Here is a 27189-nt window from a genome sequence, read left to right as displayed (position 1 = left end):
TTATTGTCAAATTAATAGCAAATAATGCATGCTGAGAATTTGAGATAGACATTTTCATCCTGTGTTTGCCAGAGACCGGTGATTAGTACAGAGACCGAGCTTGGTTTGATATTTACATTATTAGCTGTGCTTATTGAAGTTGTTCTTAGCAGAGGAAGTCAGCCTACCAAAATAATGTTTTAAATTTATAGCCTTTAAAACAGAAGAGAAAGTCATTATATTACCTATCGGGTCAATTTTAATCTCCTCAGAGACCATAGTAAATACAAGCAAATATTTCTTGATGACACTGATTGGTATACATAAATCTGAAATACTCTTTTTTTGAGAAACAGATTTCTTTGTGCTGGTGATATGTGTCTATATATCATGTATATCACATATTTCATATTTATAAATAACATATATATGACGATAATGTATATATATATAAATGACACCCATTTGTGCAGGTGACTATGAATATATATATATATATATATATAGATAGATCTCTGTATATACTCATATGTCTATATAGTATATATATTTTATGTGTCTATATCTGTATATGCTTATATTCATCTATCATGGGCCCTTTAAAAATGAGGCTACATTCATGTTGCAGTCTTAATATTTCACAAAAATTCTGTTATGTTGGTAGGACTTATATTTGAGGCCACTTCAATCTCTTAGTGCTGCATTCTCCCAGCCAGAGAGAGAGAGACTGACCCCCCTGTTGCAGTTCAGATGGCCAATCAGAAAACATGGAATAAACCTCAGCCTTTGTGAGGGTTCTAACATTCTCCTCCCACTCTCAGATTCCCATGAGAACAAAAAGCTCCAAGGGAACAGGAAAGAGTGGAAGACATTAAATTTGGTTTAGGCTCATTGCTTGTTTTTCTCAAAACCAGTACAACTTTTTTTTTTTTAATAACCCATAGTAATTTCATGTAGACAGTGGCAATATGTTCATTTTCATGTGTTATCAGAGCATTTTTACTTTCATGTCCACCTTTAAATTTATTACTGCAGAGAGTAACATGTCTTAATTGAAATGCACCTTTTATTAGGAAGCAATTTATACCAATAACTTTATCAAAAACATTTCCCTTTTTATATATATATATATAACTAAAATTTCCATACTAAGAAAAAATAGCAAGTTGTAAACTTTAATTTTGCATTTCAGAAAAATTGAGACTAATATAAAATAATTTATTGAGTCTTTATTGTGGGTGGAGTGTATAGTGGTTTATAAATATAATCTTCTATAATCCTCATTAAAAACTCCATGTGAGGAAGGTAAGGAAAGTATGATTTTTCCCTGTGATAAAAATGCACCTTGCCAAGTGCACACATTTAGCCAGTGGGTGGTGAAGTTAGGATTTGAGCCTAATTTTGTCTGATGCTTAAGCCTATGTTCTTGACCAGCTTGGGTAGGAAAATTTGGCAGGAGCTAAAATATCCTGTTTAGATGAGCAAAGTATCTTGTTTTCATCAGGTATTTATAATCAGTGGTTGAAAATACACATTTTTTTCAGGAACACATTATCCCATACTCTATGAACTCTACAAAAGAGATGAACATTTTTCTGATTCATCTAATAAAAAGCATAACACTAAAAAAAACAAAAACAAAAAAACCTCCCCCAAACACTAATAAAAGTAGGACAAAAAAGAGAATCACAGAAATTCATTGATTCAACTGGATATAGGAATGTAGAAATCAACAAAATAGAACAATACAACAAATGATGTTTATTCTAGGAATGTAAAAGTGGTTCAATATTGGGAAATTTATTAAAATAGTTTCATAGTCATAGGCTAAAGAATAGAACCCCTCCTTTTTATTTCCTAATAGAATTCCAAATAACATTTGATAAAATTCAACTGTATTTCTTTTAATAAAACACACATACATACAACATAGTAATTTAGAAATAATGAGATATTATTAAATTGTGAAAAAGCAATTTCAAGAAAACAGAAAAATGTTAGACTCAATAAATTGTTTTATATTAGTCTCAATTTTTCTGAAATACAAAATTAAAGTTTACAACTTTACTTGCTATTTTTTCTTAGTATGGAAATTTTAGTTATTTATATATATATATAGAAAGAGAAATGTTTTTGAAAAAGTTATTGGTATAAATTGCTTCCTAATAAAAGGTACATTTCAATTAAGACATGTTACTCTCTGCAGTAATAAATTTAAAGGTGGACATGAAAGTAAAAATGCTCTGATAACACATGAAAATGAACATATTGCCACTGTCTACATTAGACTCCTGGGTGTCCGATTTCATCATTTACAGTTAACATCATTCTATAAATTCTAGCCAATACAACAAATTTTAAAAATGACTAACATTTTTAAAATTCTTATTATATATGCTAGAAACTATTCTAAATACTTTACAAATATTAACTCATTTAACCCTCACAATCCTAGGATATGAACTATTATCATCTTCATTTTATAAATCAAGAAGCCAAGGCCCAGAGAAGCTAAGTAACTTGGCCAAGATCACACAGCTAGTTAAGTGGTAGAACTGATTAGAACTAAAGCAGTTTAACTCATGTGTCTCTCAAAGGTTATAATTATTAGAAAAGAGGAGACATCTTTTTCACTTAAAAATGTTTATATATTTTTTTTACTAAAAAGCCCAAGAAAATTAACTGAAGAACTATTAGAATAAGAAACTTTGTTAAGTGGCCATACAAAAGATAAGTGAATAAATCCGTTGACTTTTCTATAACAGCTGAAACATGATGAAGAAATCCCATTTATAACAGCAGTGAAATATTACAATCTATCAGTAAACTGCATAAGAAATGTATAAGACTTAAATGAAGACAGTAATAACATTTTATTGAGAAACACAAAATAAGATCAGCAGTAATGGAGATTTACATTGTATTCCTGGATGAGAATAGCAAATATTGTAATGGTGTTGGATTCCCCAAATTAATTTACAAAAATTAGTGCAATTCCATTTAAAAACAAAGAGATTTTTAGCGAGATGTTGGCAAAAGGATTTTTAAAATTCATGTGGAAGAAAGGGAAAACACATTTTTGAGAAAGAATAATGAAGAAGGAATTTCATTTCCAAGTATTAAAAAAGATTATAAAGTTGCAACCACTAAGATGGTATAGCACTTTTTACTAAAATAGAGACTTAGAGGAACTAAGCTTGAAAATTCCCCAAACAGATTTAAGCATATAAGATGATGTTTAATAAAGACAGCATTTCATGTTGGTGAAGAAAATATTATTACCTGAACACAGTTCCAATAATTGATTAATGTTAGGAAAAACTCTGACATTGGATCTTTTATTCATACAATATACAAATATCTATCAGATTAAAGAAGAAAAAAAACAGTGAGACATAACTGGAAGAAAATAGATTGGTGAATACTTTTATAATCTTTTCTAATATGACATCAAAGGTAGAAACCATAATTGAAGCTTGATAGACTTGAATATGAACATATCAAAACTTCTGTACATAAAGGAGAAAAAAGACTCAAGCAGAATGCTTAGCAATGTGAAATTTGAAAATTCTTTTTTCTTGATTTTTTGGGAATTAATAGATCAACAAGTTCTGACTAATATTCCAAATACACTACTGTCTGAAGGCTTAATAAAGCGGAACCCATCCTGGAATAGTAGTCATTTGGTATTGTACCTGCTGTAGGCACAGAGCATTACCGACATTTTTGTAGAGTGAATGTACAGTATGTCTTAGCTCAAAATAAAGATGGGATTCTAGAGATGACCAAATAGTGGCATAGAAATTAGAATTATTCCAGCTAAAAAGGTCAACTAAATTTGAGTTATAACATCCAAGAGAGTAAGGGATTTTAGCTAGACAGTTTTATAATTCTTAACATATGCCAAGGCATTCCATTTCAATGGAAGTAATGTACAACATCACTGAGTAATGTTTGAATTTATATAATGTGTTAAAATATGTTATCTCTAATAAAACTGAAATCATTACAGTTTCCTGCTTGGATTGTGGTCTAGTCGATAATTGCAGAGGAGTGTCACAATGATCAAATTTGGAGAGAAGTATTTCCTGTTTTATTGTAGAGTATGGTGCAAGAAAGATTGTTTTCTTCCTTTCCCTCCAGAGTAGCTTTGCTCCTTCAATGCTGGGGCCCTGGAGCAAGTGGGAAAGCAAAATTCATTGTCACCAATGGACAATGAAATAAAGAAAAAAAGTTTTACTTTAAATATCCCAGGTGATATCAGCTTGGACTATGACAATTCACACTAATACTAACAAAACAGTAATTTTCTATCCTGGAACCTGTTAGAAAAATTGCTAAACTCCGAGCTCCAAATGTCTCATGAGAAAGAGGAAGCAGCAGGCCCATGAACTTCCTAGGGTCTTTTTTTCTGTTCACATCCAGTCCTTCTCAGTGTCTCTGGTCAAATGTGTGGATACCTGGCCACTGCTTTCCTCCAGAGGTCACTCCCCTTGCTCCATGCCTTTCTGTAGTGGTTCCTCAGCTGACATGGAGACCCTCCCTTCCTGCCGTCTCTTCCCCATCTGTGATGGCTTTTTGACTCCAGGGTCAACTTGCCCAATGTTCTACATTCAGCCACTTTCCCCTCCTTTCTAACCTGACCATTGCCCTTGGATCAGGTTTGTTTCTTCAACTCTCTTCAGCTACCAACTCTAAAGATGTTTCTCCTTCTCTGACATAAGAGTGGGGCTGTTAATGGGTGGCTTTTTCTCTTAGAGGTCTTGGTTTGGGGATTGGCTAAAAGCCATTATCAGTGTCCTTCCTATAAAAACTCTTAAGTATTCATGAAGTTATATCCTTGGCAGATTTATCCATTCATCCTGCTGGCTCATGAGACATGCCTGGAAATGTCTGAATCTTAAAAGAAATAATCCCGCTTAGACCCTAGCTCTAATAACCCTGCTAAACAAATATTTGTTTATGCATGTATTTTATTTGTTCATAGATATACACTTAGTATGTATATATTATTGACCATCCTCAGAAAAAGGCCTGGAACTAGCCAAAAGAAATGTTATAGAACGTTTTCTTCCCATAATGAAAGCAAAAGAGAAGCTTCACCATTTTGTGTTAAGAGTAAAAAAACCCGAACAAGCACAATCCTAAAGACAGAGAAATAAATCTTGTTGATATTCATGCTAGCCGGACTGTCATCTTTGAAGATTGTTAGAAAACTATTTGTAAGCAGTTAGTTCTGGAGGGGAAAATGGGCAACCAAACAAGTAACAACTAACCAACAAAAGAGCAGAGCACACAGACACCCCTGTAATGGGGGAGAAAAGGGAACACAAACAAAGAATGGAGGTGGTCATTGACAGTTTAGCACTAATTGTTAGTGATCAAAATAATAGTCATTTAATGTTCGTGGTGTTCGCAAAACTCATTTTCTCATTCCTTGGTTCAGTGAGTATTTACTGAGCACTTACCCCATTTACCCTGTGCCAGGCTCTGTTGTGAGCGCTGAGGATACACAGCAGAAGACACTTTGCAATTCCCCAGGGTCTGCGAACTGCCAGAACTGTGAGGAGACCCCAAAGAGAGACTGCCCTTTATTTAGTAGTTTGGGGGGGTCCTGCGGATGACATGCTAACTTTCTTCAGTTATGTGAGGAATATCATCTGTTCTACATGATTGAGAAGAAAAACTAGGTTGAGTGGATGGGAATCAGAGGAAGACCCATTTTTATTTAATCAAAGTAAAAGCTACCTGAAGTTAATAATAAGCTACTCTGGTCATTGAGATGGTTCCACCGCTAGGAAAGAATGTGGCACAAGGAATTAATATATAGGATGGTAAGGGGCTGGGGATGGAGGGTTGTTAGTTAACATATCTCTGATGAAAGTTCTAGGATCTCTTATTACTGAGATCGTTGATATAATAAGGGCTCCCCTGAAGACAATTCAGTGAGAGACTCTAAGGCTGCTTTGGAATCAGGCACACCAGCTTTGTACTTAACTCCTAGACCTTGGCCAAATTTCCCATCTCTGGGCCTTAAATGCCTACATCAGACAGATGGGGATAATGTTAGTATTTGTCTCACAGGACAGTGGTGAGAATTGAATAAAATAAGTGTAAATGAACTAATTTAAAATGTTTAGCCTATAATAGACACTTGATAAATGGTACTGTTATAATGGGAACCTAGAGTCTTATCTTGGGAAATACTTGGACTGCCTTAAACAATCCAGAAAATAAAAAGGATACCCATTAATGTAGAAAGTCCCTCTTGCCCTATCCTGGGATTTATAAAAACAAAATCTTTCTAAAATGTACAGTGAAAAATGGTAAACACATACAACATTATAAAACACATTGGGTCAGTTGTTACATTTTGTTAGCATTTGAATATTATTTATCTGTTCTTAGATGCTGGAAAGATTCCTTTTTTAGCTCAGTCTCTAGCTCTCTGAATTATACCAAGGGACCCGTATGGTCAACCTCTGTTAAATCAAAAAGGCCCTTGGATAATGTGTTATGACCTGTTCAAGGAGAGCCTGCTTATGTGCATTGGATGACTTTGAAAGTTGCAGGGGCTTTGGTTGTCATATCTGTGTTGCAATCAGTTTCTGTGTTACAGTTATGTGCTTGGTATCAACCACTGAATAATTTGAATTACCCATTAAGAAGGCCAAAAGAACCTCAGGTGGTTGTCCTACAGTCAGCTCATGCCAACATGAGCCAATAAAGCAATTAGTGATTGCCTGTAACACCAACTCAGCGACTGGCTGACTGCAAGTTATGTTTACCAGCTGCAATTAACAAGCCATTCTGTATGCTTGCTTTTCCAGGCCTGCCTTTGATTAGCTTCTTTTGTTTCGGTAGCCCATGTTCTGTAATTTATATATTGAGACATTTAAGCAATGCAGAGAATAAAATCAGCAAAGAATAAAATCCACTCCTCTCTCTTCAGAATTATCACATCTCATTTTATAATATTTGTTTAATCTTTTTTTAAAGAAATTAAAAATCCACAATTAGTTCAATCTCCTTTCAGAAGCATCTTATGCATTAGTGTCTATTGTTCCGATCTACTTTATACTTTACTCATGTATTTATGCAACCATTTCAATATTTAGTCCTGGTTTGTGTTTTTAAAATTTACAAAAATAATATCAGAGTGCTTTTCCCAACACTATGTTTTTGAGATCCATGTAGTTATATATAGTTCCAGCTCTGTTCTCCCTGGTGAAATTTGTGTTTTCCTTGATAAGACATTTGCTATTCACATCTACTGGCCGCCCTTGCTCCTAAATCGGGCTCATGGATGACAGGATGTTATTGCTGGATGAGTTAGGAGAAAACATCATTCTAACTTAACGTCTTTATATGTTGTCAGCACTAAGACCTTTTGAAAATGACAAAACCTAAGCCGGATGGGAAGTCAGGAAAATGTAAATAAACTAAGACTTTCCCAGGCAAATCACAATGGAGAATTAGCTCACAAATGAAGAACAAAACAAAACAACAACAGCAACAAAACCAGGCTCTGGGAGGTGGAATGACTTTCTGGGTTACACAGATGGTTAATGGAAGCCCTCAATATACCCAGCCCAAATCTCAAATTCAAACAAGCATGGGGTAAAATAGACAAAGCTTTCCAGTCCATTGTTCTTTTCATCATGTTTTCTTATGTTTAAGAAAGATAGAAGATAATGGATTCTTAGGGCCACCTCATCAGGAAAATGCCTGATACCCTGCCTTCAGAATAGCTGGTACAGTATGGCTTTAGTCCATCATTTTTCCCTATGATTGCTCTCTCCCCTGCCCAGGTAAGCCTCAATATTGCCTCTTTCCACTGGATTAACACTCTGTCCCAATAGGTAGCAGAATGTGATCAGGTAAATCAGGTTTCACTGGTGATCAGAGGTCACTTATTTTCCAGTTACTTATCAGCTTTGCTTTACCCTGTAGTTTTCTTGTTGACAACTGGCAAGTTAATGAACATGACGTGTCTGTTGCTGCAAGGTTTGGGTGTGCCAAGATTGTACGGGAAACAGAGAAGTCACTCCCCAGTTAGCCAAGGGATTTCCGTTCCAACTCAGGTCTGCGGTTCTCTTTAAACAGGCTCCATCTCTGGCGTTCTTCATAGTAAGGTGGTATTGAATTGGATAATTTATAGTACATGGAGTTAGGACAAATAAGTCATCATTTCATTTTTATTTTAAACTTCTAATGCAACCTTGGATTAAAGGCTTGCAAATAGTTTTTAAATTTTACTTGTTTCAAATTTGTTTTTGTTTTCCAAGATGTTTTATACAGTTGTAAGATAAATAAAACCAGTATTCTTGACTACCTGCTGGAAATAAAATTCAATTGCTAATGTCCTCTATATAAATTATATGGTATTCTGAAAGTGAAGATTTATCATGTGTTAAGTATCAAGTTTCACCTAAGTGGGTTTTTAATAAAATTATGGTAATTTGATTATTTTACAAATAAGTTTAGCCTGTAAAATTTTAATTTACAGATGCTTGAGAACACATACTATTTTTTTTATTAATTTAACATCAGTCTATTATCCTACCTTGTGAATAGCATAGAACTTGTATAGTCATGAAAAATAAAAATCCGTTGGTAGGGAAGTGCTTGTGGTTGTTTTAAAACACAACCCTAAAAGGTCAGGGATATAACTTTTAAAAAGATGAAATCATTGTCCAAGAGCTGCACACGAGCTGATTATTGTTATTTGTCTCAGATCACGTATCTTCACATTGCTGGAAGACATCATGAATGTTGTAGCTGCTGAGTATTATTAAAGTCTTCAGTGTATTACCGTTCCATATGTGTGGGCATGGCGGCTGCAGGGTGGCCGAAAGGACACTGTCCCTCAGTCATATCCACACTGCCGACCTATGAAAGCTCCTCTTTGGTTTGTCTGGTTCGTGGTTATATGTTATTTGTAGATTATGTGGAACATGGCTCAGCTTTGTGAGCTGACTGCCCCCAAAAGGAGCCACTTCATTTAACATTGCTTGCTATATGTTATGTTAGTTGAAGAGTCTGTTGTTATTATTTAAATGCATATCATAACGTAATCTCATCACATCAATTGTAATTTCAACAACACTTTATCATACTCTTTGGCTGTTTTGCTTGTGGCAATTTACTAGCCCACCATATGTCATTTCAGGTCTCTCTGATGCTAGGCAAACATTTGAACACCAGGAAAGATTTGGTGGAAAGTGCACTGAACATTGGAAATGAAATCTCTATTCTTTTTTTTTCCTCTTTAAGATTTTGTTTATTTATTTGACAGACAGCGAGAGAGGGAACACAAGCAGGGGGAGTGGGAGAGGGAGAAGCAGGCTTCCTGCAGAGCAGGGAGCCCGATGTGGGACTCGATCCCAGGACCCTGGGATCATGACCTGAGCTGAAGGCAGACGCTTAACGACTGAGCCACCCAGGTTCTCCGAAATCTCTATTCTATACCTTGCTTTGCCACTTCCTAGCTGCATGAGTCTTAGTAAGTCATTTAGAGATAGAGCATGTGCAGTGGATCAAATCATTAATTGCCAAATGTCAGTCCTGCTTGTGCCATTTATTGGCTGTTTGTTCTAGGGCAGGTTACTTAACCTTTCTGTTTCAGGGCTGTCATTTATAAAATGGAACTGACAATAGTATCTATCCTATACAGTTATTAAGAAGATTAAATTAACTGGTATTTATAAAAAGTTTTAGTGCCCACATGACTATTTAATAAAATTTTAATGTGATTGGACTTCATTGGGTTTGATTTCTATGAGAATATCTCCATTTGGAAGATTGTATCATTTTAAGTTTCTGTTTCTTGCCTTTGTTTTCAACACACCTTCAACTCATTAAACTTATGCTATTGAAAACATTGTGTACAGAGTATTAGTGGCTATGTGGTTGAACACTGATGATTTTTTTTTTTTGGTCATTTAAAAATTTTTTTTAGGGGCACCTGGTTGGCTCAGTCGGTTGAGTGTCCGACTATTGATTTTGGCTCAGGTCATGATCTCAGGCTTGTGAGATCGTACCCCACATCAGACTCCATGCTCAGCAGGGAGTCTGCTTTAAGTTTTCTCTCTCCCTTGCCCTCTGCCCCTCCCCCCACTTGCATGTGCTCTCTCTCTCTCTTTAAAAAAATTAAATATAAATAAATAAAATCTTTTTAAAAAAGTAAATTAAAAAATTTTAGAGTTTATTTTTAAGTAATCTCTACATCCAATGTGAGGCTCGAACCCACAACCCTGAGATCAAGAGTCATACACTCCACCAACTGAGCCAGCCAGGTGCCCCTGTTATTTGTTTTAAAGCACATATGCATACCTAAAGAATTGTTTTAAAACCTAGGCAAAGTATGTATCCATCTCATAGTGGTATATACTGTGACACCTCTAAAACTGCTTGGAACTTGTTTTTTGCATTGTGTAGACATTTTGTTTACCTTCTAAAGGGTTAATGTCATTTATTTCATTTTTCAATTTCTGTCTTTATAAATGTGCTAGCAGATGGCAAGCTGTTCGGAAAACTGAATTTGATGATTGCTTTTCACCTCTGTAGTATCAGTAAGAATATTCCACCGTCTCTCAGGTTTCTTTAGTACAGGTTGGTATATGGCTTCTATCTTTTTAAGCTTCTCACACATATATAACTCTTTGTTAAAGAACTTGCAATATCTTTTAATTAAGCTTGAAACCTATTAATTAAAATATTTTGTAGGCATAGAGCAGTCTAACATCAGAATAAGAGCTTGTTGGTAGAGGGATGGATTAGTTTGTTTTTTTAACAGGACAGCAATGCCTACCAGAGTAAAAGAGGCTATTGAAATTGGAATTTGTTTCAGTTGATGGGAGAAAATCCAGTCAAGCTAGTGGGCTTACTCTCTAGGGAGGATGATGACAGCTACAGGAGGCTGTCCTGACAGGCAGGGGGTCGGAGTCCAGGAAGACCAGCCAGGGGCAGCAGATGGTGTCCCAGCAGGTGGGCGTGCCATGGTGACACAGAGTCTGGAAGCAGGTGATATCCAGGCAGATAAACAGAGAGGTCTGATCACAGATAGTGGGGCCCCAGGGTTAGGGTTGGGGCTGGTGCGTAAAATTCAGGCCCTGGGAAAACTGGGTAGACTAGTGTACAGGCCCATTTTGGAGGAAATAGGGTACGATGCAGGGCATTAAAGCAGAGACCCTGTTATGGGAGAATGGGGGAGAGGCCTCAGAGTAAAAAGGACTTGTGACATCCTCAGTCTGGGAGTTGCGTGGCTTGGAGGGAAGCTGGAGCAGGGAGCCAGGCAGGTCTTTACAGATGCTGACTTTGATAGTCCTCAGTATAGACTCATGTGACTGTCTTTTGAAAACTGAAAAACTCAAGCATGTTAATTAATTACTAAACTGTGCTTTATTTCTAATGAGTTAGATTAGAAGGCAACTTTGATGTAATGAACCTTGCCGTTGTTGTTTTTTGTTTTTGTTTTGTTTTAAGGCTTGCAGTAACCTTCAGTTAAGATTAAATTCCACGCAATTGAAACTGCTCACATGGGGCCTAGGTTAAGTGAAACATACAATAGAGAGGTGTTGTTATTCCTTCCTCTCCTTGGATTTATTCTAAGAGGTCATATATCAGAGAAGAGAGTATAAAAATGACAGGATTAGCAAGTAGGTGGTTGTTTTTGGCTAAGCTTACTTGAAATGGAGGAGAAAATAGTGTAGAAGTTGCTGAAATTAATTTCCTTACAACGACATGGAGTGTTCACTGGCCTTTCCCTGACAATCATCATTTAGGGGAATTCAGGCTAACTTATGTTACTTGGAAATGTTCGGCATCCAACTAAGACGTCTACCTCCAAGGACTAAAAGAGAAAATTTGAAATTGAGTCTTTTGTCTGTGTCTTAGCTTTTCACAGCTTTCTGTTAAAGTTTCCTGTTCCTTAGATTTTGAATTAAATCTTACACTGACATTCACTTTTTTTGTTGTTGTTGTTAACTTGGCTATTATGAAATTCCAAAGCTTCAGTCATTATTTCCCCAAGTACTGTTTTCAATAGAAGGAAATCCATGGTTCTTTCTAAAAGATTTTCTTTATAATCATGAATATTGTCTAGAGAAACCTTGCATTTATTTATCAAATGAGATTGCTAGTTGATTGCTAATCATGAGTGATTGGTAACAGGGAGTGGTGCCACTCCCATTTCCACCCCTTGATTCCTATTCATGAATCCTAGCTGTGGGAGACAGAGTATTATAAATTAAATGTTGATTTATTTACTTATTTTTTAAAAGATTTTATTTATTTATTTGAGGGAGAGAATGTGAGAGAGAGAGAGAGAAGGGTCAGAGGGAGAGGCAGACTCCCTGCCAAGCAGGGAACCCGATGCGGGACTCGATCCCAGGACTCCAGGATCATGACCTGAGGCAAAGGCAGTCGCTTAACCAAGTGAGCCACCCAGGCGCCCAAATTAAATGTTGATTTAGAGCATATGTAGCCTTTTGGAGGATATTGCCAGAGCCCAGCCAGGTGCTGCCACCTCATTAGCATGGTGACTGAGTCTTCAAGGGCCATTCCACTGTTGTATCATGCCCTCTGCTTCAGAGTGATGGAGGACATGGTGTTACCAGTGAGTGAGTATTGTTGGTCTTCATTTGCTGTGAACTCCTTGATCAGCAGCGATGTTGTGTGGAATATCATCATAGTAGAGAAAACATTCTATAAATCCATGGATGGTAATTTTGGGAGAAATACGGTCCCTAGGGAAAGAAGCTCCTGGGGAATGGTGCCATACTGGGAACTCAGTGTGTATCTGCTGCTGGCTGATTGGGCACTCAGCGGTGGCTGTAGCCAGGTTGGCCTAGTGAGTACAATCTTGTGTTGCTGAGCCCATGTATCATCATCACTTCTGCTACCATAGCCACTGTTCATGAGTCCATTGGGTAATGACAGCAGCGGCTGGGGAAAGAGGCACAGTATCCACACAAAGGGTCATTTAATCCATTTGATTATTAAAATCTTCCTCTGCTGAGGGCAGCCTTTGGTAAACATTCACAGGGGACACAAATATCTTCATGTTTGCTGCCCATTCAGAGTGGTCTGAGTACCAATATACCTCTTCCCCTAATTTCCTTGTCACCAATTTTCTGAACATTTTCTTTCCAAATTACTGACCATTCAAAGTATTTGCCACAGCCTAGAAGTCAGGACAGTTTTATACCTCTGGCCTTTTCTCCTTCCAAGCAATATGGACACCTGGCAATACTGTTCAAAGTTCTGCCCCCCCGGGATGATTTCCCTTCGCCATTGTGCCTCCAAGATATCTGAGAAAAGGGCTGCCTTGCAACAGCTGTCCACATTCAGGTGGGACCTGCATACTGCACAGAACCACCTGAAAACCAGGCCCAACTTTTCTCTTCCGCAATCAACTAGCTTTAGGGAAGTTCTCCTGAGACAATAGGTATGGATGGGTAGAGATTAGGTAATGTAGCAGGAGTATGGGCCATGGGCATTTGCGTCACTTCATCCTGTAATTTATTTATGCCTTCAGGGCCTGCTCGAACCTAATCTCATACAGACGTCTTCCGGTTGATCTGGAGTGCTGCTGTGCGTGCCCCGCTTTATGGCTTGCTGGGTCAGACAGCAACCAGTTCGTGATTAGCAGCTCAGGTCTCATGGCAATTTGGTCCCATGATTAGGTGTTCGTTTTCTTCTAAGGCCCCATAGTAAGCCGAAAGCTGTTTCTCAAAAGGAGAGTAGGTATCTGCAGAAGGGAGGGCTTTTTTCCAAAAGCCTCAGGGTTTGCATTGTAATTCACCAGCAGGGCTTGCCACATCTCCAGACAACGTCCCTGCCTGCCACTGGCACTCATAGCCTGGGAGAAAGATCAACTGTATGAATTTTTGTCAGTACAACACGTTCTCAAGGGGAGTTGGCCTCCCCTTCGTTCAAAGGGGTTCTGGGTCTATAAACTAGGTCAAGGTTAGGGATTGATTGAGAGGTTGTGACTCTGTTTGATAATTCAACAGAGACCTCTGTTCATTAGTCCTAGAACTCTTAGGCTGATATAGATCAAGTATTAGATAGCCCATCCATTGTCTAGGGACACCATGATCACATACCCAATGACATCGGTTTCTCTGGGCAAGTCAGACTATTCTAAGTATTGTTTTGGCTCTGCTGTCCATTTTGGTAACTACATCTACTTTGTCTTTGGTGGTTAAGTGCTGCTGCTTGCCCCCAGCATCCAATTTTCCTCATTGTATTTAGGGATTCAGTTCAGTGGCAGCAATTCTCACTGTAATTTTTGACCTATTAGAGTGACCCCAGATTTCTTCAAGGATACTGGGGTTCCCCTCACAAATGTATTTCTTACATCATAGTGAAAGGTGTGTCGTTTGGGTCCTGGGGGAGGTAAGCAGGTATTACATAATAAGCCACTTTAACAATTATGCTATAGTATACCAAGGCAGTCAGTTATGGCCTTTTGATTTCATTTAATGTTGGTCCATGTTTCAACCAACCAACCAAAATGTTAGACCTTTTTCTAACCCTTGAACTAAAACATTGAATCCAGAATCTCTGCTTAGTGAACCCATATCAATAAACTCGTTCTGATTCAACTTTATGTTTCTGCCACAATTATCCAATAATTTAGAAAAATAGTGCTGCTTATTTGGTATGTAGCATACTTTCTCATGGGCCACACTTTGTACCTTACCCTTCGGATACTGCTGGACCATGAATCTCGTTATTGGTTGGTCTAGAAACAAAGAGGGGTGGCAGGGGTAGATCCTGAGGAGAATCAGCAATGTCTTGCAAGGCTTCTACTTCAGGAGAGACTATTACAAGTTTTTCAAGAAAGCAGGGATGGACCTCTTCAGACAGGAGTGGAAGAATGGCTTCTACTGGCAAAAATGACTCAGCATAATTTAGGGGTTTGACATCCTCAGCTTCATTGGAATTTCTCATATGTCTGTATTGCAATTTTCAGCATCCCATTCTTTCCCAATCAATACCCTCACTTTAACAGATGTTGTAATTTAGCAATTTATAGAATGAAATTTGGGGTTTGAAATCTCAACCCTACAGCTACAGAAGACAAGGGTATCCCTCTGGGAAGACATAGAAGCTTTCAGGTAATTTATGCAGAGCTTGAATTGGGACTTTCAAGCCCTAAATTTATCCCTTTCTTTTCCCTGCTAGTTTCTGCCAAGAGAGAGATTATATGATTATAGTTTATGAGATTATGGAGGCTGGCTAGGCAAGTCCAAAATCCATAGGTCAGGTTGGCAGGCTAGAAACTCTCTGACAGGAACTGAATTTTCAGCCTACAAGTAGAATTTTTTCTTCCTCAGGGAAACCACTGTTCTGTTCTTTTGACTGATTAGGTCAGGCCCACCCAGATTACCAAGGATAATCTCCTTTATTTAAATCAATTGATTATAGATGCTAATTACATCTACAGAATTCCTTTACAACAGCAGCTAGATTAGGGTTTGATTGAATAATTGGGGACTATAGCCTGGAATAGTTAACACATAAGACTGACAATTCTAATAGTTCAGTTTTGTTCTTGATTACTCATAGTCGTCACACTTATAGGCAGATATAAATGATGTGTCCATAAAGATTATGGCTAATTACCCAAGTACAGGCTCTAGGGCTTGGTTTCTTGAAAAAGTTCTAGACAATAGTTTGCTTTTTAGTCATTAATTTTTCCTTAAAAATAGAATGAAGTATTGCAGCTACAATATGCTCTTTGGTAGCATGATGTAGTCCATTTTTTTTTTTTTTTTCCCCAAAAAGAGGTACCTGTAGTGACCTTTCCTCAACAGATTTTCTCACCTTCCAGAAAATCATCTTATTTGCAGTCTGTGGCTATTAGCGTCTTTAAATTGCTACGCAGTTAAAACGTCCATAACAAAGTGGGTCAGCCTTGATTTTTGGGTCCAGGAGTCTTTTCCATTGTATTCATTCATTGCTGCCTATTGAGGGCTGATTCTTTCAACAGATTTGGAATTTAGTTTTGTTTAAGAATTCTAGAATTTGAAAATTCCAGAAAGCTGGTCCCTGGATAGTTGAGCTTTCTTGGTATGTTGTTTAAAATGTTTAAAATGTACTTCAGAAAAAGAAGGCTGACGTGTGACTAAAATGATGTCTTCTGAGGGAAAGGGGCACATATTCCTGAGAAAGCATTTGGTTATCAATCACAAAACAAAGTGGCAGGTCCTCCTGGATTATTTTTCCCAGGTGACTACCACCTTCTAGCAAAGCTCATATGACTTGTTTATTGGAATAATGATGTGTGTTAGGCCATTCTGGACTCTTGTATATGCTCTGGTAGCCAAAAGGTAATACATAAATTGTTCTGACAGGATTTCAGGTGCAATCTATGGCTGTGAGATTTTTGTAGGAAACCTTGAAGGCAGCTTATCTGATGCATTACAGTTCAAACTGGGGGATGGCAGGGGAGGCAGCAGGGGAGTGGGAGGGAATGGGAGTAGGAGGAGTCTGGTTCCAAAACATGTACTTTTCCCTCTGTATCAAACTCCCTGTTCCATTTAGTACAGCTGAAAAGGATTGTTTGAAGAAAAACAGTTGGGGTGGGCGGTGCTTCCTGGTAATAATCAGCAGCCCTCTCTTCCACTGGGTGCCTTTCCCCTTTCTATTTATGATCAGCGGGACATTACCTGTGCTTTAGACCAGATTATTTTAATGCTTAAGGACAACCAGATTCCCTCTGTTGCCTCTCCCAGTCTTGCCCAAGCTTGACTCCTGATGTTCTGCTCTGGCAGTGGGATGTAGTATGAGGAATTTAAGCTCTGGGGACTAACTAGTTGCACCAGGGCTGGAATTCTTTATATCTTAAGAGGTGAAATTTTCTAAACTGTGGTTTCCTTGTAAAGAAAAATGGAGATAATTCAGAACATTATGTTGGAATAAGATCATGTGTGTGAGAAGTGCATAGTACAGGATAGGCACTTAACAGAATGTGTTTTTCTTGCTGCTGCCCCCCACTCTACCTTCTGAACATAAAAGTGTGGACACAAATATATACGCAAAGGGTGGAGATGAGAGTTGTCATTCCAGACATTTCCTCCAGTCCTTCAGCTGTGCCTCCATAATTTATATTCTAAAGGCAAACCCGTAATCATTACCTTTTACCTCTAGGATGTTAATTGTATTAACAGACATTTATTGAAAGTCTATGTTTAGGGTTGTTAACCAAGGCTAAGGAGAACCATAAATACCAACTGGTATTATTGTGTGAGTGTAGATTTTAAGAATGGAACCTACATTTTGGTATTTTATCCTCAAACTCTAAAAACAGTTGTAAGCCTTGTTCCCAGTTACTAGTGTTCTGTTTTTCTGTGTTGATTTACTCACAACCTATTGGAATATATTACCATTATCTTTTTAAAAGTTTTATACTCTCTCATAAATTAGTATTGAGAAAGGAAATTTTGACATCTAAATACTTTAGATTTATTTTTCTCATGTACAAGAAAAATATGTCTCATGTCAGTTTACCTTTTGTTTTTACTGCTAATATGGTCAGAAATTTAAATAACTTTTGGTCTCCATGTTTCCTTTCCTGCATTTCGCTGAGGAATTTTAAATTCTTGTATCTAAATACCATATATTTGATAAAAATATATTGAGGGCCTACTGGGGCCTAAGGACATGGAACAAAAGTGGAAATGGTCCCCCCCTTCACAGAGGAAGTAATAGTCTAGCAGAGAAGACAAATAGGCAAATATACAGCTACTAATTGTGACGAGTATTATGGAAAAAAGTGTAAGTTGCAAAAGAGAATAGACTTAATACAGTGCTAATAAAAGTAATTTAATTTTGCAGCTAATTTAGCTTTGTTTTGAGGGTAATATGTAGAGTTTGTAGTGAAAGGAATTTATGAGTGAACAATTACAGAAGTATTTGGATTGTCTCTTGGTTTGGGGATATCTGCATGCTGCTTCCTTCTTCCTCATCGTTAAGCAAGAGTTTCTTGGGATCTTTCTTACATTGATGTTTTCAACAAACTGTATTGATAGTTATTGAGCTCTTTTTTTTTTTTTTTTTCAGCTGTGTGTTTCTAAGCTTGGAAAGATTAGGGAGTAATTCAACTTAAACACTAACTTTCAGCCACATCTCAATGTACTCAAACAACCAATATAAGTTCTCTCAGTCCAGCTTCACAGATGCAGGAATCTGTAGCTCTTGCTAGAGCAATTAAGGGACATGACTAAAGATAAGAGACTTGTCAATTATCAGATTTGTGGTGATATATATGATAACCCTAAAGAAATACTCACAAGTCCTTTTTTAAAAAATATTTATTTATTTATTTGAGAGAGAGAGAAAGAAAGAGAGCAGGGAGGAGGGGGAGAGGGAGAGGGAGAGAGAAACTCAAGCAGACTCTGCACTGAGGGTGGAGCCTAACATGGGGCTTGATCTCACCACCCTGAGATCATAACCTCAGAAGAAACCAAGAGTTGGTCGCTTAACCAACTGTACCACCAAGGTGCCCCTCACAAATCCTAATTCTTTGATGTTGTCCTGAATCTCTAGATTAAGTTCTTTACATCATGTTGATTAGGATATGCATTAAATTTACTAATATCTCATGCAAACTTCAAAGAAAAATGGGCCTGGATGGAACCTTAGTTTGTGAAGTAAGACTAATTAGAAATATATACTTTTAATTTTCTGGGGGTCTCTAAAATATTTTTGGAAGATGTTAGCTTTATGCTGGTTCTGGAGTAATTAGTAGGAAATATTAAATATAACTTATATTTGCAGAAGTGGTTTGAGTGAAGTCATTTCTATGGTGCCTTGATGACACCTGCACATATGGGCACTGGATTAGTTATATAATTATGAGAATTGAATAATCCTTAGTAAATGATGCGTCACAATTGATTTACAAATTCAGATAAGTGATTACTTATGTATATTTATGTATATATTATTTATATATTTATAGAATTATAATTAATTATAATATATATTTATATACTTTTATAAATTTTTGGTTACATGTTACTCATGGAGTAGGAAATGTATTGGTTTAGGTTGCTGAATCCTTTAAGATTATGACATAAATACTATCCCTTGAGGTGCAATAAATCCAATTGCCTGACTTTTAACTTTTCATTAATTGCCTTCATTCATTTATATACTCATTGTTCTTTTTTCAAGCTTGCAATTACTTCTCTCATTATGATGTAATGTGCACATTACATATATATACATATAGAAGTATAACAAAGTTGGAGTTCAAGCTTGACTTTTCCTTAGTAATTGGGAACCTCCATGCAGAACTCTTTCTAAATTAGGGCCAGGGGAGAGCCTCATGTTCTTGGCAAGAGCAGACCTGATTCAGGACCATCACTAGTTCTACGTCTTTTTGCCTTAAATCTGAACCAGGGGTCACCGAAGACAGGTATGTGAAAAAATTGTGGGTCTCTTCAATAGGGAAGTTCTCAGCATTCATTCTAATTGTGCGTTTGCCTCTATACTTTATCACAAAATAAACATTGTATTGTTATTTCAGAAAAACTGTTAGAATTAATGATATATATGTAATTCTTTTTTTTAAAGATTTTATTTATTTGACAGAGAGAGAAACAGCGAGAGAGGGAACACAAGCAGGGGGAGTGGGAGAGGGAGAAGCAGGCTTCCTGCTGAGCAAGGAGCCTGATGTAGGGCTCCATCCCAGGATCCTGGGATCATGACCTGAACCGAAGGTAGACACTTAATGACTGAGCCACCCAGGTGCCTCTATATATAATTTTATTTTTTTTAGAGAGGGAGAGAGAGAGAGAGAGGTGGGGGGAGGGGCAGAAGGAGAGGGAAAGAATCTCAAGCAGACTCCCCACTGAGTGCAGAACTGACATGGGGCTCCATCTCACAACCCTGAGATCATGACATGAGCTGAAATTAAGAGTCAGATACTTAATTCACTGAGCCACCTAGGTGCCCCTTAATGAGATATTTTTATGAATGGATTTGGTCAGCTTTGAATGTGATAAAACATGAAAAATGCAGTATTATAAGCATAAGGCATTAACATTACTAAAGACAAATGGAAGAGTTTATATTCCATGAGACGGTGGAGTGAAAACAAATCAGGTTACCATCAGTGAGTTTCTTGTCCAGGGACTGCTCTGGGTCCACTATGGAAAAGAATTCCAGAAATATGTTAGTATTGACTCCAAACCAACCACACTAACCTAACACTGTCTTTATTGCTTTAATGTATCATTGAAATCACAGTGGTGAAGCTCATAGAGAAGAGGCTGCTTTTGGGGAGCAAGGTAGGAATGGGTCAATTTTAGTTCGCCAAAGTTCTAGGAAAGTTTTTATCCCCAGAAGATGAGAAGTACCAATATTTCGTCAGTGTGTTTGGATTAGACTCAAGACCTGAGGTTGGATCTTGACCATGGCACTAACCAGCTTGTGGTCTGGGCAACCTCTCCTAGCCTCAGTTTTCTCATGAATGAAATGAGGATAATCATATTTATCTTCAGGATGTTAGGAGGACTGTGATAATAAGTCACATTAGTTACCTAGCATATTTTAATTGCTCGGTAGAAGTTATTTTTATTATATGTTTATGCCTTAACCAGAGTCCCACCAGAAACAGGCCTTGGAACAAAGTATGGAAAGACCAAAACTATACTTTTCTTCTTTGGCTTATTACTCAAAAAAGCCATAATAAAAACAAGCCTAATAATTGGAAATAATTGAGGGGAAACCAGAATAACAGACTCTGTCTGCTTTTCCAAAAGTTGAGAATTGTAGTATCTGATTTATAAGAATATATAAGGGTTAGATGAATTAACATGCGTGAAGGCTTAAAACCGTGTGTAACACACACACGAATGGCTCAACAATATTATTATTATTGTTATTACAGCATTGCTAATATTATTAGTACCATTATTGTTACTATAGAGTAGGGATGAAGGTCAGGTTCTGCAGTCAGGGAGAACTGGGTTTAGATCCTTAAACTTGCTCAATGGGCACCCCTGGGGATGGACTTCGCCTTCTGAACTTAGCCTAACCTATAAAATGGAAATGACAGTAGTTTGTCTCCAGTTGGTCTGTTAGAGGATGAAAGCAATAAAATCAAGCTTAGCACAGTTCCTGGCACATTCAAAGCACTTGGTAATGTTAGATGTTTATATTAACAATGATACTTGTTAATTTATTTAGCACTCTTTGACAAATTTTTATTAAGCACCTACTTACCATCTGCCAGGCACTCTTCTAAATACTGGGAACATAGTGTTGAATACAATAGAATCATAGCCTAGTGTTACTAACATTTTATAATAATATTAAACAGTAAGCTCCACTTAATATTTTTAATCAAAGCAATTTTTTTCATGAGGAACAAAAACTAGGCTTCACCAAATAGATGTCATATGGACTGTTTAAATGAATACAATATTTTTATTTGCATATTATTTACATGGAAATAGATACTTCCCAATACTTTAAAATAATTTGTTTTCTTGACAAGTTTGAAGATCTCTACTTTTCATTAGAATTTTATTTACTCCATAAATGTACATAGCAAAATTAATGAGACTTTATATATACACATAAAATATACTTGAATGCAGTTTTAAATTTCAAGCCATAGAGTTATTCCATATTTTCAAAATTGTTGGCATGAAGAATATTCAGCCCTTACTATGCTGTTTCCCTCAGAGATGATGCAAAATTTAAATTATGGTTTTAAAAGACACTGTGAATCATGAATCTTTTGATAAATCAAACAAAGTGTTAAATTATTCTTCAAGACCATTTGACTGTTATATGATTTATCTATAGGTACTTGGCATATTTTTTTTCCATACAAGCACTGAGTAAGCTTCAACTTAGTAGAAGAGAATATTCTTCTGTCATCCTTAAGGTTCATGGCAAGAATTTCACTGTTTGAAAGAAGTCATATTCTTAACTAGCATCTAAAATTCTAATTTAGTGAACACTCTGTCTCAAACTTTTTTTGGGTAAAGTTGTCTATGTATGGACTGGCATTGATTAAATGAAATAGCAAGAGGAGAATCTGTAAATGGAAAAGTGAAGTAATTTGAAAATCTATTAGCTGAGAGATTTCTGCTCAGACTGTTTTTAGAGGACACAAATAAGGAAAAAAGTAAGACCCAAGAACCTTTTATATAAAAAGACACAGAGAATGACAGTCAACAATAGAAAGCACTGCACAAAAGAAAAAGAAAAAACAAGAAAAACATTTATGCTGCACAGCATGATATTAAAATATTCTGAAAGAACATGAAAATTAATTATGTACTTCAGTTTGCTTTTACAAATGAGTTAGAAATGTCAAATTTCTGGATGAATGAGAAAGCTAAACACTGACTCATTTGCAGGTGTTTTCTGAACAGAGCAGAACCCAGAGGATTCTGATGTGCATAAGAAAAGTCCCACAAAACATGGCAGGTTTATCATACTTGTATGCACATTGTTGTTGACAACATGGTCAAGAGCAAAGAAGCCCATATTGTGTTATGCACTGAAAGACAGTCTGAGGTGGTAAAAAGAACACTGGGGAGGCACTCAGAAGACCTGATCTAACTCTGCCTCTGCTCCATATTTTGGCAACTCGTTCAGGAACTATGGCATAGAGGGCCTCTGTTCTGAAATTAGAGGATTGAGATTAAAGAGTTAAATATATTCTTCTCTAAGGCTCCTTCCAACTCTAGCATTCTGTAGCTCTGTGATCAGTTGTTCTCTTAGAAGCTAAACCATAGACGTAGTCACTTCCTCCTTGCATAGGCTTCATAGCAAGAAGAGCTTGCTGTATGTTTAGAACGGTAATCACTGGAAAGCACTAACATAACATAATAAAATAAAATAAAATTTAAAAAAAGAGAAAGAAAGGCTTGAATATCTTGGAATTAAATAAGCACATGGTTATTTACACCAAAAAATTCCTGTTCCATCAAGCACAAATTCTTGATCAAAATAAGATAAGGCAACCCCCTCCCCATACTATTTTATGGTCAAAAGGATGATTGTGTCTATGATTAAGAGACCAAAGAGGGCATGCTTTTGTATGGAAATATGTGGCTTCTTCAGGAAAACAGATTTGGAACTGATTTGTAAATAGAGGAGAAAATCTCAGTGATTTGTGCATTTCTGAAATCAATATTACCATTTATCTAAAACACTTGCTCCTTTAATAAACCTTTCTATATACAAACATTTATACTTGTAGATTGAATATTCATATTAGATATTTCTTACCGTTTTAGAAAAATAATCAAAAGGTAGAGAACATATACAAAATATGTTCAATGTAACAAGCGGGCATCCTAATTCTACATTCTCTTTGTCGAAAAAAGAATCAAGTTCAAGTTGAGATTTGTTTTTCAAAATTCTTTAAGAATAAATGGCTGTATGGATAAACTTGCACATTGCACATAAATCCTCCCTCATATTAGTATTCACACTGAACATTACCATCCTCGACGATGTTTTGCAGTAAGTATAACTTTTTTTTTTTTTTTTTAGAGAAGGAGGGAGAGAGGCAGGGGAGGGGCAGAGGGAAAGGGAGGGAAAAAAATCTTAAGCAGGCTCCATACTCAGTGTGGAACCCGATGTGGGGCTGGCTCCCACGACCCTGAGATCATGACCTGAGCAGAAATCAAGAGTCGGACATTTAACCAACTGAGCCACCCAGGTGCCCCGGTAAATGTATTTAACTTAAAAAAAAAATCTTTGTTGACATACAATTCACATACCATAAAAGCGATCCATTTAAAGTATATAGTTCAATGGTTTCTAGTATATTCATGTGTCACCAAAAACAGCTTTAGATCATTTTCATCACCACGAAGAGAAACTAAAGCCATCAGTGTGACTCCTCAGTTCTCCCCAAACCATTCCCTCCACACCAGCCCTAGGAAGCCACAAATCTACTTTGTTTCTATAAATTAGCATATTTGGGGCATTTTATATAAATGGAAACATACATGTGTTTCGTTTCATTTAGCATAATGTTTTCAGGTTTCATCCATGTTAGAGCATGTGTCAGTACTTTATTCCTTTTTATTGCTGAGTAATATTAAATGGCAAGGACAGACTACATTTTGTTTATGCGTACATCAATTGATAGATATTTGCATCGTTCCCACTTTTTGGTTATTATGAACGACATTGCTGTGAAGCAATGTTAAAATGTTATGCTTGCATGAGTTTTCACATGAGTATATGCTTTTATTTCTCTTGGGTGTAAACCTAGGAGTAGGATGGCTGGGTCATAAAGTAACTATGTTTAACAATTTGAGGAATTGGCAAACTATTTCCCAAAGAGGCTGCACCACTTCACATTCTAACCAGCACTGGATGCGGCTTTCAGTTTCTCCATAGCCTTGCCAATACTTGTCATTGTCCACAGCCATCCTGGTATAAAGTGGGATTTCATTGTGGTTTCAATTTGCATTTCCCAATTGGATGATGATGTTGCACATCTTTTCATGTGCCTTTTGGCTATTTGCATACTTTCTTTGGAGAAATGTCTATTAATGCCTGTTGCCCATTTTCTAAATTGGGTTATTTATCTTTTATTATTTAATTGTAATAGTTCACATATATTCTAGGTGCGAGTTGCTAATCAGATATATGGTTGGCAAATAGTTTCTTCAATTCTGTGGATAAACTTTTCACTTTTTGAGGGTATCCTTTAATGCACAAAAGTTTTTAATTTTAGTGAAGTTCAGTTTATTATTTTTCTTTTGTTACTTGCGCTTTTGGTGTTACATCTAGGAAACTATTGCCTAAAGCAAGGTCATGAAGATTTACTTATTTTTCTTCTAAAAGTTTTACAGTTTTAGCTCTTACATTTAGCTCTTTGATCCATTTTGAATTAATTCTTGTGTATGGTGTGAGATGGGTCCAACTTCATTCTTTTGCGCCTGGATATCCAGTTGTCCCAGCACCATTTGTTGAAAAGACTATTCTTTCCCCCACTCAATTGTCTTGACACTCTTGTGGAAAATCAAGTGACCATAAATGTGTGTTTTTTTTCCTAGACTCTCAATTCTGTTCCATTGATCTACGTGTCTATCCTTATGTCAGCATCACACTGTCTTGGTTACTAAAGCTTTGTGTTAAGTTTTGAAATCAAGATGTGTAGTCCTCCAACTTTGTTCTTTTTCAAAATTGTTTTGGCTGTTTTACATTTCCTACTTTCCAGCTGAATTTTAGAATCAGTTTGTCAATTTCTGCAAAAAAGCAAGCTGGGATTTTAATGTTGCTTATATTTGAATCTGTAGATCAATTTGGGGAGTACTGCCATCTTAGCCATCTTAAGTCTTCAGATCCAAAATCTATCTATAAACTCTATGTTCCTTTCTTGGATGGACCCATTTCAAGGTGGAGAAAAATCTCTAGTGATATTCTCCTTAGCACTGTTTTTGGGTGAGTTCTGTTTAATATTAGAAGGCATTTCTTTTTCATCTTGGTTGATGACACAAGATTGGAAGGGGCAGCATTTGGTAGAATTGATACTTATTTCCGACCAGATTGATGAGCTGAAATCAACAATATTAAAGTTGTCAGCCTTAAAAGTAAATAACTATATTTAGGTTCAAAACGTAACTGTTCATCAACAGGTTGGAAGAGGTTTTAAAAATAACAAGTTATATATAGTTGATATTTATTTAGTTTGAGAAGAAAAGAGTTAGGGCATGATAACTGGCTTTTTAGATATCTGAAATTCTACCTATGGAAGATGAAACAAAACGAGGCGAAAGAATAGGATAACACTATAAGGGGATAGATTTAGCACAGTGAGCATGCTTTGTACATTATGGAAGTCCATTTTGATATATTTATTAAAGTATTATGTAAAAAAGATCATCCTAATGATATTTGATATTCAGAATACATACTGACCATCAAAAACTGCAAGAGGCTCAGTGATTAAAAAGATAGTATCAAGTCCAGTATCTTCCATTTACCAAACAGGAGAAAGGGATTAGAATGTTTTAGAAAAATTCTTAACAATAAATGTGCAAAAGATTTTCTCTTTCTGTGCAATTGCATGTAGTCCAAGTGAGGCTATGGCACTATGGGTACTTTTTAGAGTCGACCCATTTTGCAGCTAGCTTTATTTCTTTCTGGATTAAAAATAGAAGGCAGAGGTGTAGAGGCACATCTTTTCCGTGAGTGAAGTGGCAACTTAAGTTAACATGGAGATTAGTAATAATAATAATAATAATTCCTATAATTACCAAATGCTTTCTTTATAAAGTTGGTAGGATTATTAGTCTCATTTACTAATGAGTGAATTGAAGTTTAGAGAGGATATGTAACTTGCCCAAAGACACAGAACTCATTAGTGGTGGGGCTAGCATAACTCAAGGGTGTCTGAATCTAGCTGCTATGTTTTTCTACCTTCCAAGAGAAAAACTTAAGAATTATGAAGATTTAATTTAATGGCTCAATCCCTTAAGTGTATTTCTGTCTTCCTTATCCTCAATGTGCCATTTCTTCTGCACTTCCTTTGCTTTGAAAAACTTCATGGAAATGGGTACTCTAGTGATTCTAATACATCTGTTCATTTTTTTGAGTGTGTTGGAACTTTTAGGCATGAGTAAATGTGGTGACAGCTTGACATCTGTTAATACTGACAGGTCATGAGATTAACACCAGGAAGCACTAGAAACATAAGGTGTTGTGGGATAATTGGTTCATCTCAAGCTATTTTTACATATTTTAAATCTGAGATCTGTTAGTCATGTCCTGATTTTGTTTATCCTCAGAGTTATCTATAATCTTAAGGATGCTTTAACTTGAGAAAAGTCTCTAATCTGAGTAAATGTGGCCTGTAAGAAAAATCTGTGTAGGCACTATGGTTCCCTGGGTCAACACTGTTTATACCCATACCCTCCGGGAGCAGCTGAGATTCTTTCACCATCCCCAGATCCATGCCCCAGAAGGGCTGCCATAACAAAGTATCACAAACTGAATGGCTTAAAAAGAACAGAAATTGGGGCGCCTGGGTGGGTCAGTCTTTAAGCATCTGCTTTCAGCTCAGGTAATGATCCCAGGGTCCTGGGATTGAGCCCCGTGTCGGGCTCTCTGTTCAGCGGGAAGGCTCCTTCTCCCTCTCCCACTCCCCCTGCTTGTGTTCCCTCTCTTGTGGTGTCTCCCTCTGTCAAATAAATAAATAAAATCTTT

The 27189-nt window shown here is 36.7% G+C and overlaps 1 protein-coding gene across 3 annotated transcripts in view; it reads left to right on the top strand.

Annotated features, from left to right (window-relative positions):
* Positions 1–27189, top strand: part of PKIB (cAMP-dependent protein kinase inhibitor beta) — a 102649-nt gene that overhangs the window by 23884 nt on the left and 51576 nt on the right. The gene's annotated exons all lie outside the window — the stretch shown is intronic.

Source organism: Eumetopias jubatus, unplaced genomic scaffold (genome assembly GCF_037043125.1).
Source record: "Eumetopias jubatus isolate StellerSeaLion01/CBP00866 unplaced genomic scaffold, mEumJub1_p1.0 scaffold_6, whole genome shotgun sequence".
In the NCBI taxonomy this organism is placed as follows: Eukaryota; Metazoa; Chordata; class Mammalia; order Carnivora; family Otariidae; genus Eumetopias; species Eumetopias jubatus.
Note: the sequence above shows the minus strand (reverse complement) of the source record. Positions and strands in the feature narration are given on the sequence as shown.